Genomic DNA, 13,359 nt, shown 5'->3' with positions numbered 1-13,359 from the left:
ACCCACAGCAAGAGCATCATTTTAAGACTGCCAGGTGAGACAAGTACAGATCACAGTCATATCCCAACCATGTATCACATACTGTACATAATACAATGCATAATACAACAGAAAATGCATAAAAATGTCTGTGTGTCTCTTCACAGTCCCCGTTGTGCGTAAGGTGTTCTTTTAACTGTTTTTTTAAATCTGGGTTTATTGCTATGTTAGGTTACCTGGGGTGGCAGATAGTTCCATTTAGTCATGGCTCTATTTAATACTGTGTTTCACAGCTTCTGTTCTGGACCTGGGGACTGTGAAGAGACCTCTGGTTGCATGTTGTGTGTGATACTGATGAGTGTCCGAACTCCGTGCCAACTGTTGAACAGACAGGTTGGTACTTTCAACACATCAACACCTCGCTCAAAGACCAATAGTGATGCAGTCAATCTCTCCTCTACTTTGAACCATGTCATTGACATTCGGCCACCGTGTACCGACTTGCATTAAAAGTTTTAGTCCCACTTTGAACGAACTACGCACTTTATGGAGTCTTTTCAAAACTAAGACTACATGCTTCAGAAACTCATACTCATGAAACAGGGTTGGGTAGGTTACTTTGTAAATGTAATCCGTTACAGTTACTAATTACCTGTTTTGGATTACCCAAACTCAGTAACCTTTATCTGATTACATTCTGTTGGTTTTAGATTACTTTCCCCTTAAGAGGCATTGGAAAAATGTATGCTACCAATTGAATGACATCTATTGCAAGATAAATCAATGTTAAATTTACATTGCTGGCCAATATATGGATGTTCAATTTTAGTTTATGGGTTGGTTATGTAGGCTTCTTCTAACCCATCGCTTTCTACTACATACAGTGCCTTGCGAAAGTATTCGGCCCCCTTGAACTTTGCGACCTTTTGCCACATTTCAGGCTTCAAACATAAAGATATAAAACTGTATTTTTTTGTGAAGAATCAACAACAAGTGGGACACAATCATGAAGTGGAACGACATTTATTGGATATTTCAAACTTTTTTAACAAATCAAAAACTGAAAAATTGGGCGTGCAAAATTATTCAGCCCCCTTAAGTTAATACTTTGTAGCGCCACCTTTTGCTGCGATTACAGCTGTAAGTCGCTTGGGGTATGTCTCTATCAGTTTTGCACATCGAGAGACTGACATTTTTCCCATTCCTCCTTGCAAAACAGCTCAAGCTCAGTGAGGTTGGATGGAGAGCATTTGTGAACAGCAGTTTTCAGTTCTTTCCACAGATTCTCGATTGGATTCAGGTCTGGACTTTGACTTGGCCATTCTAACACCTGGATATGTTTATTTTTGAACCATTCCATTGTAGATTTTGCTTTATGTTTTGGATCATTGCCTTGTTGGAAGACAAATCTCCGACCCACTCTCAGGTTTTTTGCAGACTCCATCAGGTTTTCTTCCAGAATGGTCCTGTATTTGGCTCCATCCATCTTCCATCAATTTTAACCATCTTCCCTGTCCCTGCTGAAGAAAAGCAGGCCCAAACCATGATGCTGCCACCACCATGTTTGACAGTGGGGATGGTGTGGTCAGGGTGATGAGCTGTGTTGCTTTTACGCCAAACATAACGTTTTGCATTGTTGCCAAAAAGTTCAATTTTGGTTTCATCTGACCAGAGCACCTTCTTCCACATGTTTGGTGTGTCTCCCAGGTGGCTTGTGGCAAACTTTAAACAACACTTTTTATGGATATCTTTAAGAAATGGCTTTCTTCTTGCCACTCTTCCATAAAGGCCAGATTTGTGCAATATACGACTGATTGTTGTCCTATGGACAGAGTCTCCCACCTCAGCTGTAGATCTCTACAGTTCATCCAGAGTGATCATGGGCCTCTTGGCTGCATCTCTGATCAGTCTTCTCCTTGTATGAGCTGAACGTTTAGAGGGACGGCCAGGTCTTGGTAGATTTGCAGTGGTCTGATACTCCTTCCATTTCAATATTATCGCTTGCACAGTGCTCCTTGGGATGTTTAAAGCTTGGGAAATCTTTTTGTATCCAAATCCGGCTTTAAACTTCTTCACAACAGTATCTCGGACCTGCCTGGTGTGTTCCTTGTTCTTCATGAGGCTCTCTGCACTTTTAACGGACCTCTGAGACTATCACAGTGCAGGTGCATTTATACGGAGACTTGATTACACACAGGTGGATTGTATTTATCATCATTAGTCATTTAGGTCAACATTGGATCATTCAGAGATCCTCACTGAACTTCTGGAGAGAGTTTGCTGCACTGAAAGTAAAGGGGCTGAATAATTTTGCACGCCCAATTTTTCCGTTTTTGATTTGTTAAAAAAGTTTGAAATATCCAATAAATGTCGTTCCACTTCATGATTGTGTCCCACTTGTTGTTGATTCTTCACAAAAAAAATACAGTTTTATATCTTTATGTTTGAAGCCTGAAATATGGCAAAAGGTCGCAAAGTTCAAGGGGGCCGAATACTTTCGCAAGGCACTGTATAATAAATAATATGATTAAATGATATCTTTACATTAAAAAACAAAGCCTATCAGATTTCCAGTCATTCCAATAAATGTTTTACCCCTTGATCTTCAAGAAAAGGACTTGGAAATACAGAAGCATAGATTAGCCAACTTGTTTTACCTGAGCATAAGCCCTAAACTAAGGATTTATTAGCCAGCCCTACTCTGTTGTTTATGATTTTGTTGTCAAGGAGTACTGATTGGGCTAACTGATTCGAGTTGGAATGCGCTCATGGAATGGCATGCTTTGAGCACTACTGAAAATTGCTATTTACAGTTGAAGTCGGAAGTTTACATACACCTTAGCCAAATACATTTAAACTCAGTTTTTTGCAATTCCTGACATTTAAAAATTCCCTGTTTTGGGTCAGTTAGGATCACCTCTTTATTTTAAGAATGTGAAATGTCAGAAGTTTACATACACTCAATTTGTATTTGGTAGCATTGCCTTTAAATTGTTTAACTTGGGTCAAACGTTTTGGGTAGCCTTCCACAAGCTTCCCACAATAAGTTGGGTGAATTTTGGCCCATTCCTCCTGACAGAGCTGGTGTAACTGAGTCAGGTTTGTAGGCCTCCATGCTCACACATGCTTTTTCAGTTCTGCCCACAAATGTTCTGTAGGATTGAGGTCAGGGCTTTGTGATGGCCACTCCAATACCTCGGCTTTGTCGTCCTTAAGCCATTTTGCCACAACTTTGGAAGTATGTTTGGGGTCATTGTCCATTTGGAAGACCCATTTGCGACCAAACTTTAACTGATCTCTTGAGAAGTTGCTTCAATATATCCACATAATTTCCCTCCCTCATAATGCCATCTATTATGTGAAGTGCACCAGTCCCTCCTGCATCAAAGCGCAACCACAACATGATGCTGCCACCTCCGTGCTTCACGGTTGGGATGGTGTTCTTCAGCTTGCAAGCCTCCCCTTTTTCCTCCAATCATAACGGTGGTCATTATGGCCAAACAGTTCTATTTTTGTTTCATCAGACCAGAGGACATTTCCCCAAAAAGTACAATCTTTGTCCCAATGTGCAGTTTCAAACCGTAGTCTGGCTTGTTTTTGGTGGTTTTGGAGAAGCGGTTTCTTCCTTGTTGAGCAGCCTTTCAGGTTATGTAGATATAGGACTCGTTTTACTGTGGATATAGATTGTAACGGCTGTCGTGGGAAGAAGGTGAGGACCAAAGCGCAGCGTGGTACGTGTTCATCTTATTTAATGAAAACTGAACACTGAATAACAAAACAACAAAGAAACAACCGGAACAGTTCTGTCTGGTGTAGACACACAAAGACTGAAAACAACCACCCACAAAACACAATCGAAAACAGGCTACCTAAATATGGTTCTCAATCAGGGACAACGATTGACAGCTGACTCTGATTGAGAACCATACCAGGCCAAACACAAGAAATAGAAAATCATAGAAAAACGAACATAGACAACCCACCCAACTCACGCCCTGACCATACTAAAACAAAAGACAAAACAAAGAAACTAAGGTCAGAACGTGACATCGATACTTTTGTACCTGTTTCCTCCAGCATCTTCATAAGGTCCTTTGCTGTTGTTCTGGGATTGATTTGCACTTTTCGCACCAAAGTACGTTCATCTCCAGGAGACAGAAGCTGTCTCCTTCCTGAGCGGTATCACAGCTGCGTGGTCCCATGGTGTTTATACTTGCGTACTATTGTTTGTACAGATGAATGTGGTACCTTCAGGTGTTTGGAAATTGCTCCCAAGAATAAGCCAGACTTGTGGAGGTCTACAATTATTTTTCTGAGGTCTTGCCTGATTTCTTTTGATTTTCCCATGATGTCAAGCAAAAAAGGCACTGAGTTTGAAGGTAGGCCTTGAAATACATCCATAGTTACACCTCTAATTGACTCTAATGATGTCAATTAGCCTATCAGAAGCTTCTAAAGCCATGACATAATTTTCTGGAATTTTCCAAGCTGTTTAAAGGCACAGTCGACTTAGTGTATGTAAACTTCTGACCCACTGGAATTGTGATACAGTGAATTATAAGTGAAATAATCTGTCTGTAAACAATTGTTGGAAAAAGTACTCGTGTCATGCACAAAGTAGATGTCCTAACAGACTTGCCAAAACTATAGTTTGTTAACAAGAAATTTGTGGAGTGGTTGAAAAATGAGTTTTAATGACTCCAACCTAAGTGTATGTAAACTTCCGTCTTCAACTGTATGTATACAGTGCCTTGCGAAAGTATTCGGCCCCCTTGAACTTTGCGACCTTTTGCCACATTTTAGGCTTCAAACATAAAGATATAAAACTGTATTTTTTTGTGAAGAATCAACAATAAGTGGGACACAATCATGAAGTGGAACGACATTTATTGGATATTTCAAACTTTTTTAACAAATCAAAAACTGAAAAATTGGGCGTGCAAAATTATTCAGCCCCCTTAAGTTAATACTTTGTAGCGCCACCTTTTGCTGCGATTACAGCTGTAAGTCGCTTGGGGTATGTCTCTATCAGTTTTGCACATCGAGAGACTGAAATGTTTTCCCATTCCTCCTTGCAAAACAGCTCGAGCTCAGTGAGGTTGGATGGAGAGCATTTGTGAACAGCAGTTTTCAGTTCTTTCCACAGATTCTCGATTGGATTCAGGTCTGGACTTTGACTTGGCCATTCTAACACCTGGATATGTTTATTTTTGAACCATTCCATTGTAGATTTTGCTTTATGTTTTGGATCATTGTCTTGTTGGAAGACAAATCTCCGTCCCAGTCTCAGGTCTTTTGCAGACTCCATCAGGTTTTCTTCCAGAATGGTCCTGTATTTGGCTCCATCCATCTTCCCATCAATTTTAACCATCTTCCCTGTCCCTGCTGAAGAAAAGCAGGCCCAAACCATGATGCTGCCCCCACCATATTTGACAGTGGGGATGGTGTGTTCAGCTGTGTTGCTTTTACGCCAAACATAACGTTTTGCATTGTTGCCAAACAGTTCAATTTTGGTTTCATCTGACCAGAGCACCTTCTTCCACATGTTTGGTGTGTCTCCCAGGTGGCTTGTGGCAAACTTTATACGACACTTTTTATGGATATCTTTAAGAAATGGCTTTCTTCTTGCCACTCTTCCATAAAGGCCAGATTTGTGCAATATACGACTGATTGTTGTCCTATGGACAGAGTTTCCCACCTCAGCTGTAGATCTCTGCAGTTCATCCAGAGTGATCATGGGCCTCTTGGCTGCATCTCTGATCAGTCTTCTCCTTGTATGAGCTGAAAGTTTAGAGGGACGGCCAGTCCTTGGTAGATTTGCAGTGGTCTGATACTCCTTCCATTTCAATATTATCGCTTGCACAGTGCTCCTTGGGATGTTTAAAGCTTGTGAAATCTTTTTGTATCCAAATCCGGCTTTAAACTTCTTCACAACAGTATATCGGACCTGCCTGGTGTGTTCCTTGTTCTTCATGATGCTCTCTGCGCTTTTAACGGACCTCTGAGACTATCACAGTGCAGGTGCATTTATACGGAGACTTTATTACACACAGGTGGATTGTATTTATCATCATTAGTAATTTAGGTCAACATTGGATCATTCAGAGATCCTCACTGAACTTCTGGAGAGTTTGCTGCACTGAAAGTAAAGGGGCTGAATAATTGTGCACGCCCAATTTTTCTGTTTTTGATTTGTTAAAAAAGTTTGAAATATCCAATAAATGTCGTTCCACTTCATGATTGTGTCCCACTTGTTGTTGATTCTTCACAAAAAAATACAGTTTTATATCTTTATGTTTGAAGCCTGAAATGTGGCAAAAGGTCGCAAAGTTCAAGGGGGCCGAATACTTTCGCAAGGCACTGTATATGTATATATACACACACAGTGCCTTCGGGAAGTATTCAGACCCCTATTGAAGCAACATCTCAGACATCATCTCCTGCCTCATGGGTCGTGCTCTGGAGTGGGCGAACGCAGTCAGGAAGTGTCACAACCAAGTGTCAAGACTCCAACCGAAGGTAGCTCCCCTTCCCGTTCGGGTGGCGCTCGGCTGTCGTCGTCGCCGGCCTACTAGCTGCCACTGATTCTTTTCTCCCCCTCCTTATGTGTTTATTGATTACACCTGTTTTGAGTTGGTTGTATTAGTTAGGCTTTATTAGTCAACCGGCCCGCCCGTTTCTTTGATCATTGTAACCCTGGTGTTTGCTACAGACGAACGTGTTCGTGTATTTAGTGCTGGACTGTTTTCGTTCCCTGTGTCTGGGACATTTTGTTTGAGCACCCATAAGTGGGGTGGCTGTGGTTCACCGTGTGTACATTAAAGGAGCACTATATTGAACTCTCTGCTTTTCCTGCGCCTGACTTCACCCTCACGACACCCAGTACCTTACAGAATCCCGCACCAAGAAAATGGAGTCAGCAGGAACAGCGGCCAACCCTCTCCCATCGATGGAGGAACGGGTTCTCCACCATACCACTGTTCTCCATCGGGACCAATGGGAGAGGAGTGGTCTCCTCTCTCCACCTTCAGCTCCCCCAGCTCAGGACTCACCATCCCCCTGCTCCAGCGCTCTCCGTCTTATGCTCCCGAGGGTTTATGATGGAGCGGCGGCGGGGGGAGCCGAAGAGCCGAAGTGCCAGGGGTTCTAACTCCAACTAGAACTGTACCTGGCCACCGTAAGACCCACTCCCTCAGGAGCGGAGAGGGTGAGTGTCCTCATCTCCTGCCTCATGGGTCGTGCTCTGGAGTGGGCGAACGCAGTCTGGAATGGCCCAGACTCAGCGAAGGAGCACTACCCAGAGTTTTCCCGCCGTTTCCGTGCCGTGTTTGACCACCCTCCAGAGGGCCGAGCAGCGGGAGAACGACTATTCCATCTCAGGCAGGAGAAGAGGAGCGCCCAGGATTACGCGCTGGAGTTCTGGACCTTGGCAGCAGGATCTGGGTGGAACGACAGGGCCCTTATCGACCACTACCGGTGTAGTCTCCAGGAGGACGTTCGCAGGGAGCTAGCGTGTCTTGACACCGCTCTTTCCCTGGATGAGTTGATTGACATGTCCATCCGACTGGACAATCTTGCTGGCTGCCCGCGGGCGTTCGGAGAGGGTCCTGTGCGTTCCACCACCCAGCACCTCTGCTCCCGTTCCGATGGAGTTGGGAGGGGCCGTGCCGAGGGGTACCGGAGGAGGAGGCCCCCCCCTGCACCAGCTGTGGTCGGAGTCCGTCTGGGAGTCGAGATGGCAGGCGGAACACTTCTCGATCACCCCAGGTGAGTCAGCACCAAACTCACACAGAACCCCCTGTTAGTCACATGTTTGTCTTGATTTATTTTCTTACATTTTTTTACGCATCTGGAAACTTTATGGATCGCGGACTCGCCCTTAAGTTAGGTGTTCCGCTTGTGCCGATAGATTCTCCCTTTCCCGTGCACTCCCTAGATAGCCGGCCATTAGGGTCAGGGGTGGTCAGGGAGACCACGGTTCCACTGGACATGGTAACACAGGGGAATCATAGGGAGCGTATCAGTCTCTATATTATTGATTCGCCTGCGTTTCCAGTGGTGCTAGGGATTCCCTGGCTGGCCCGGCACAATCCTAAAATTTTGTGGAGACACAGGGTTCTCCAGGGGTGGTCAGAGGAGTGTTCTGGAAGGTGTCTGGGAGTTTCCATCTGTGCCACGTCGGTGAAGAGTCCAGACCAGGGTCCCACGGTGTGCATTCCCCCCCAAGTATGCCGATTTGGCAATCGCTTTCAGTAAAAAGAAAGCGACTAAATTACCACCTCATCGACCGGGAAGGGATTGTGCGATAGATCTCCAGGTAAACGCTGCGCTTCCCAAGAGTCACGTGTACCCATTGTCCCAAGAGGAGACGTTGGCTATGGAGACATATGTCACGGAGTCTCTGGGACAGGGGTACATTCGGTCCTACATCTCACCCTTCTCCTCGAGTTTCTTTTTTGTGAAGAAAAAGGAGGTTGGTTTGCGCCCGTGTATTGATTATAGAGGTCTAAATGTCATCACAGTGGGGTTTAGTTACCCACTACCTCTCATTGTGTGTTCTCCAAACGAGCCGTCTCCTTTCTAGGTTATCGCATTTCCACCTTGGGGGTGGTGGAGGGTTACCGCATTAAGGCCATGCGTAATTGGCCGACTCCAACCACGGTAAAAGAAGTGCAGCGGTTTTTGGGTTTTGCCAACTACTACCAGAGGTTTATCCGGGGTTTTGGCCAGATAGCGGCTCCCATTACCTCACTGCTGAAGGGGATCCCGGTGCGGTTGCGGTGGTCAGCAGAGGCTGACGGAACTTTCAACAGGTTGAAGGTGCTGTCCACGGATGCAAAAGGCATGAGTGTGCAAAAGGCATGAGGAGGTAGGCGAATAATTACAATTTTGCAGATTAACACTGGAGTGATAAATGATCAGATGGTCATGTACAGGTAGAGATATTGGTGTGCAAAAGAGCAGAAAATAAAATAAATAAAAACAGTATGGGGATGAGGTAGGTAAAAATGGGTGGGCTATTTACCGATAGACTATGTACGATACGGAGGATCGGTCCCCCGAACCTACTCCTATCCTTCCCGCCTCGAGGCTGATAGCACCAGTGGTATGGGAGGTGGACTCGGACATCGAGCAGGCGTTACGGGCGGAACACGTGCCTCCTCAGTATCCGGCGGGGTGGAAGTATGTACCGCTTGGTGTTCGGGACCAACTGATTCGGTGGGCTCACGTCCTAACCACCTCGGGTCACCCTGGAGTGGCGAGGACAGTGGGGAGCCTTCGGGGGAGGTATTGGTGGCCTATCTTGGCTAGGGCCATTAGGGTTTATGTTTCCTCCTGTTCGGTATGCGCCCAGTGTAAGGCGCCTAGGCACCTTCCTAGAGGGAAGTTACAACCCCTCCCCGTTCCACAACGGCCATGGTCTCATCTCTCCGTAGATTTCCTGACCGAAAACACTACGGTTCTGGTGATTGTGGATCGGTTCTCTAAGTCCTGCCGTCTCCTCCCGTTTCCCGGTATCCCTACAGCCCTACAGACTGCGGAGGCATTATTCACCCACGTCTTCCGGCACTACGGGGTGCCGGAGGACATTGTTTCTGATCGGGGCCCCCAGTTCATGTCCCGAGTATGGAGGGCGTTCATGGAGCGTCTGGGGGTCTTGGTCAGCCTGACCTCCGGTTATCACCCCGAGAGTAATGGGCAGGTGGAGAGAGTGAACCAGGAAGTGGGTATGTTTCTGCGGTCGTATTGCCAGGACCGGCCAGGGGAGTGGGCGGGATACATCCCCTGGGCCGAAATGGTCCCGAACTCACTACGCCACTCCTCTACTAACGTGTCCCCCTTTCAGTGTGTAGGGCCCTTCAAAGTCCTGAGGAGAATAAACAAGGTGTGTTATCGATTACAACTCCCTTCCTATTATCGTATTAACCCCTCATTTCATGTGTCTCTCCTCAGGCCGGTGGTAGCTGGTCCCCTGCAGGACAGTGAGGTGCCGGAGGTCCCTCCTCCCCCTCTGGACACGAGGGGTCCCCGGCGTACACGATACGGGCCATTCTGGACTCGAGACGCCGGGTGAGGGGCCTGCAGTACCTCGTGGACTGGGAGGGGTACACTCCGGAGGAGAGGTGCTGGGTACCGGTGGGGGACATTTTGGATCCGTCAATGTTGAGGGATTTCCATCGCCTCCATCTGGATCACCCTGCACCTCGTCCTCCGGTTCGACCTCGAAGCCGGTGTCGGCGCGGTCGTCGTCGCCGGCCTACTAGCTGCCACTGATTTTTTTCTCCCCCTCCGTATGTGTTTATTGATTACACCAGTTTTGAGTTGGTTGTATTAGTTGGGCTTTATTAGTCAGCCGGCCCGCCCGTTTCTTTGTGCGGGATTGATCATTGTAACCCTGGTACAGACGAACGTGTTCGTGTATTTAGTGCTGGACTGTTTTCGTTCCCTGTGTCTGGGACATTTTGTTTGAGCACCCATAAGTGGGGTGGCCGTGGTTCACAGTGTGTGCATTAAAGGAGCACTATATTGAACTCTCTGCTTTTCCTGCGCCTGACTTCACCCTCACGACACCCAGCACCATACAGGAAGTTAATGGGTCTTCCAAATGGACAATGATCCCAAGCATACTTCCAAAGTTGTGGCAAAATGGCTTAAGGACAACAAAGTCAAGGTATTGGAGTGGCCATCACAAAGCCCTGACCTCAATCCTACAGAAAATGTGTGAGCAGAACTGAAAAAGCGTGTGTGAGCAAGGATGCCTACAAACTTTTACAGTTACACCAGCTCTGTCAGGAGGAATGGGCCAAAATTCACCCGATTTATTGTGGGAAGCTTGTGGAAGGCTTCCTGAAACATTTGACCCAAGTTAAACCATTTAAAGGCAATGCTACCAAATACTAATTAAGTGTATGTAAACTTCTGACCCACTGGGAATGTGATGAAAGAAATAAAAGCTGAAAAAAATCATTCTCTCTACTATTATTCTGACATTTCACATTCTTCAAATAAAGTGGTGATCCTAACTGATTGACGACAGGGCATTTTTACTAGGATTAAATGTCAGGAATTGTTAAAAACTGAGTTTAAATGTATTTTGCTGAGGTGTATGTAAACTTCTGACTTCAACTGTATATATATATATAATTTATAAATCCAAAAATGGATGGAGCAACTACAGATTGCCTCTTTAAGTCAATCAAAACGGTATGGGTTTGAGCATGTGTCCATCAGGTCTATGGATTTTTTTTGGATCAGCATGAATTGGATTGAGCAATAAAAGCCCCACTTTCATTCCATAGGCTGGGATCCGCACTATGCAGCTGTTGCATGGCTGTCCATTGGTTTAAAAAACATTGATTGATAGGCCATTTAAACTTATTGAATTCAACCATTATTGGGTTCAAATACACATCTAGATGTGTGAACAGCCATCCAAAACAACCACAATCCGTAAGGCCCAAATAGCTAAATGAGAGCGCAGCAGTGTGAGTTACGTCAATGCGGTAAGTAGATATCAATAATAAGTGAGTGGGTGGGGAGGTTGGTATAGCACTTCATTTTACAGGCCTACTGTTTCCACTTAGTTTATCTAGTTAGTAGGTGGTTATGCATTAACAATGGATACTTTCATATAGGCCTAGAATTCAGCACAATTGTTAACCTGGTACCAATGGTGCATGTGGTGCTTGATTGATTGAATCCCAGAGGAAGTTAGTCATGTGCTACAGTACCAGGATTTGGGATATCAGCAGTGGCTGGATCATGGATGCCAAGGGGAACCGGGCTTCCCCAAAAAATTGAAAACAAAAATAAAAAATAATAATGTATCTTTAGTCTCTCTGTTTCATAATTTTCCTTCATGAAGGCAAGGGAAGTCAGCGAGCATCTGGCCTTCCTTGACAAAAAAAGTATAAAAAATGTGTCAATCAGCATTTAGCTAAACTTAGCAACCTCAACTGTGAATGGTGCATCAAAAAAAAGTGTCAAGGGAAGCCAGCTTGGCATTGACATCACTCCTATCAAATCCCATTGAGAGCACACGTCATTGACAGAAAAACTTAAATTGTTGCATCTCATTGTGCTGTTGTCCTCCAGTGGCTAGCTAGGCAGCTAGCTAAAATTGTCCCTTTCTTAAATTATCCATGGATGGAGATAGAGATTTGGACATGTGGTTCAGATCGAACCGATAATTAATACATTGTTGTGCCCCTGGCCTGAGATGATGGAAGTTCAATATGTAGCTAGATGTAGAAGGCTAATGTTAACTGGCTAAAGTTGATCATGAATGGAAGTTAGGCTAACGAGCAAGCATTTTAGCCAGCTAGCTTAGGACAGCAACAAATAAAAGAGTGTACTGTATGACAGAGTGATAGACCGTTTCGTCAACATGAAAGAGAGGAGGATGGCATTGGCTTTTCTCTACAAGTAGGGTGAGTCAACATGTTTTTCTACTTGCACGAACGCGCCCACACAGAAAGAGGAACCATGGGCAGCCACATCATATTTAGTTTACGTTGATTGGACTATATTGAAATGTTGAAATTAAAATTATGCTGGAATAGTGGAGGCAGCTCCTGTTTTCTTTGCGACTTGTGGTAACTCTGTGTGTTTCTAAATCAAAAGTTATTTAGTGGTCCGAAGATGTCAGAAACATTAACTTGCTTGATCATGCTGTAGGTCTTGTAACTGTCTGTTACTGTACATGCAATGTCCTTTGTAGACATCACTGGACAGTGGTTACTATCCGGTTTTGTGATTAAACAAAGGTGTGGTTGAATTGATCCTGTCACTGTGTCTTCTTATTGTCTTGACCTGTAAGCCTATATATCACGGTTGCAAGGCATATGAATTAACAGGTTATAGCGCATACAACGCAATTATCACAACATGTAAGTTGTAATATATATATATATATATATATATATATATATATATATATGTGGGGAGGGGGGGCTTGCTACTGGATACCAGTAGAATGGAGAATGAAAGCTGGAATAGGACTACAGACTTAAATTTACTATCCACCTGATGTCGAGAGGGGCATGGGCAATAAATAATCTTACCTCACCCGACTCACCTGGTTTATTCATTGTATTCAACTGGTTTATTCACCTGACTCTATAGCATGGCCAAGAGAAAGTGACAGACAATAATCGAGGTGAACTGTCCAAGCCACTGAATATCTCCCTTGTACAGTAAACCCTAGCCTACAGCAAGGGGAGGCTAAGAAACTAGACAGTGACCTACCTGAGCATTAGCCAGGTAAACCAGGACACCTCACCATACATTTGTCCCTATACAAACATGTTTCAAAACAAAGTGTTATGACTGAATGATACTTGTAGGTTTAACTCACAGCAATCTACAACCACCCCATAT

The sequence above is a fragment of the Oncorhynchus mykiss genome, chromosome 17 (genome assembly GCF_057628025.1).
Source record: "Oncorhynchus mykiss isolate SJ-2025 chromosome 17, ASM5762802v1, whole genome shotgun sequence".
Lineage (NCBI taxonomy): Eukaryota > Metazoa > Chordata > Actinopteri > Salmoniformes > Salmonidae > Oncorhynchus > Oncorhynchus mykiss.
The sequence above is the reverse complement of the archived record's forward strand: the minus strand, read 5'-3'. Positions refer to the sequence as shown.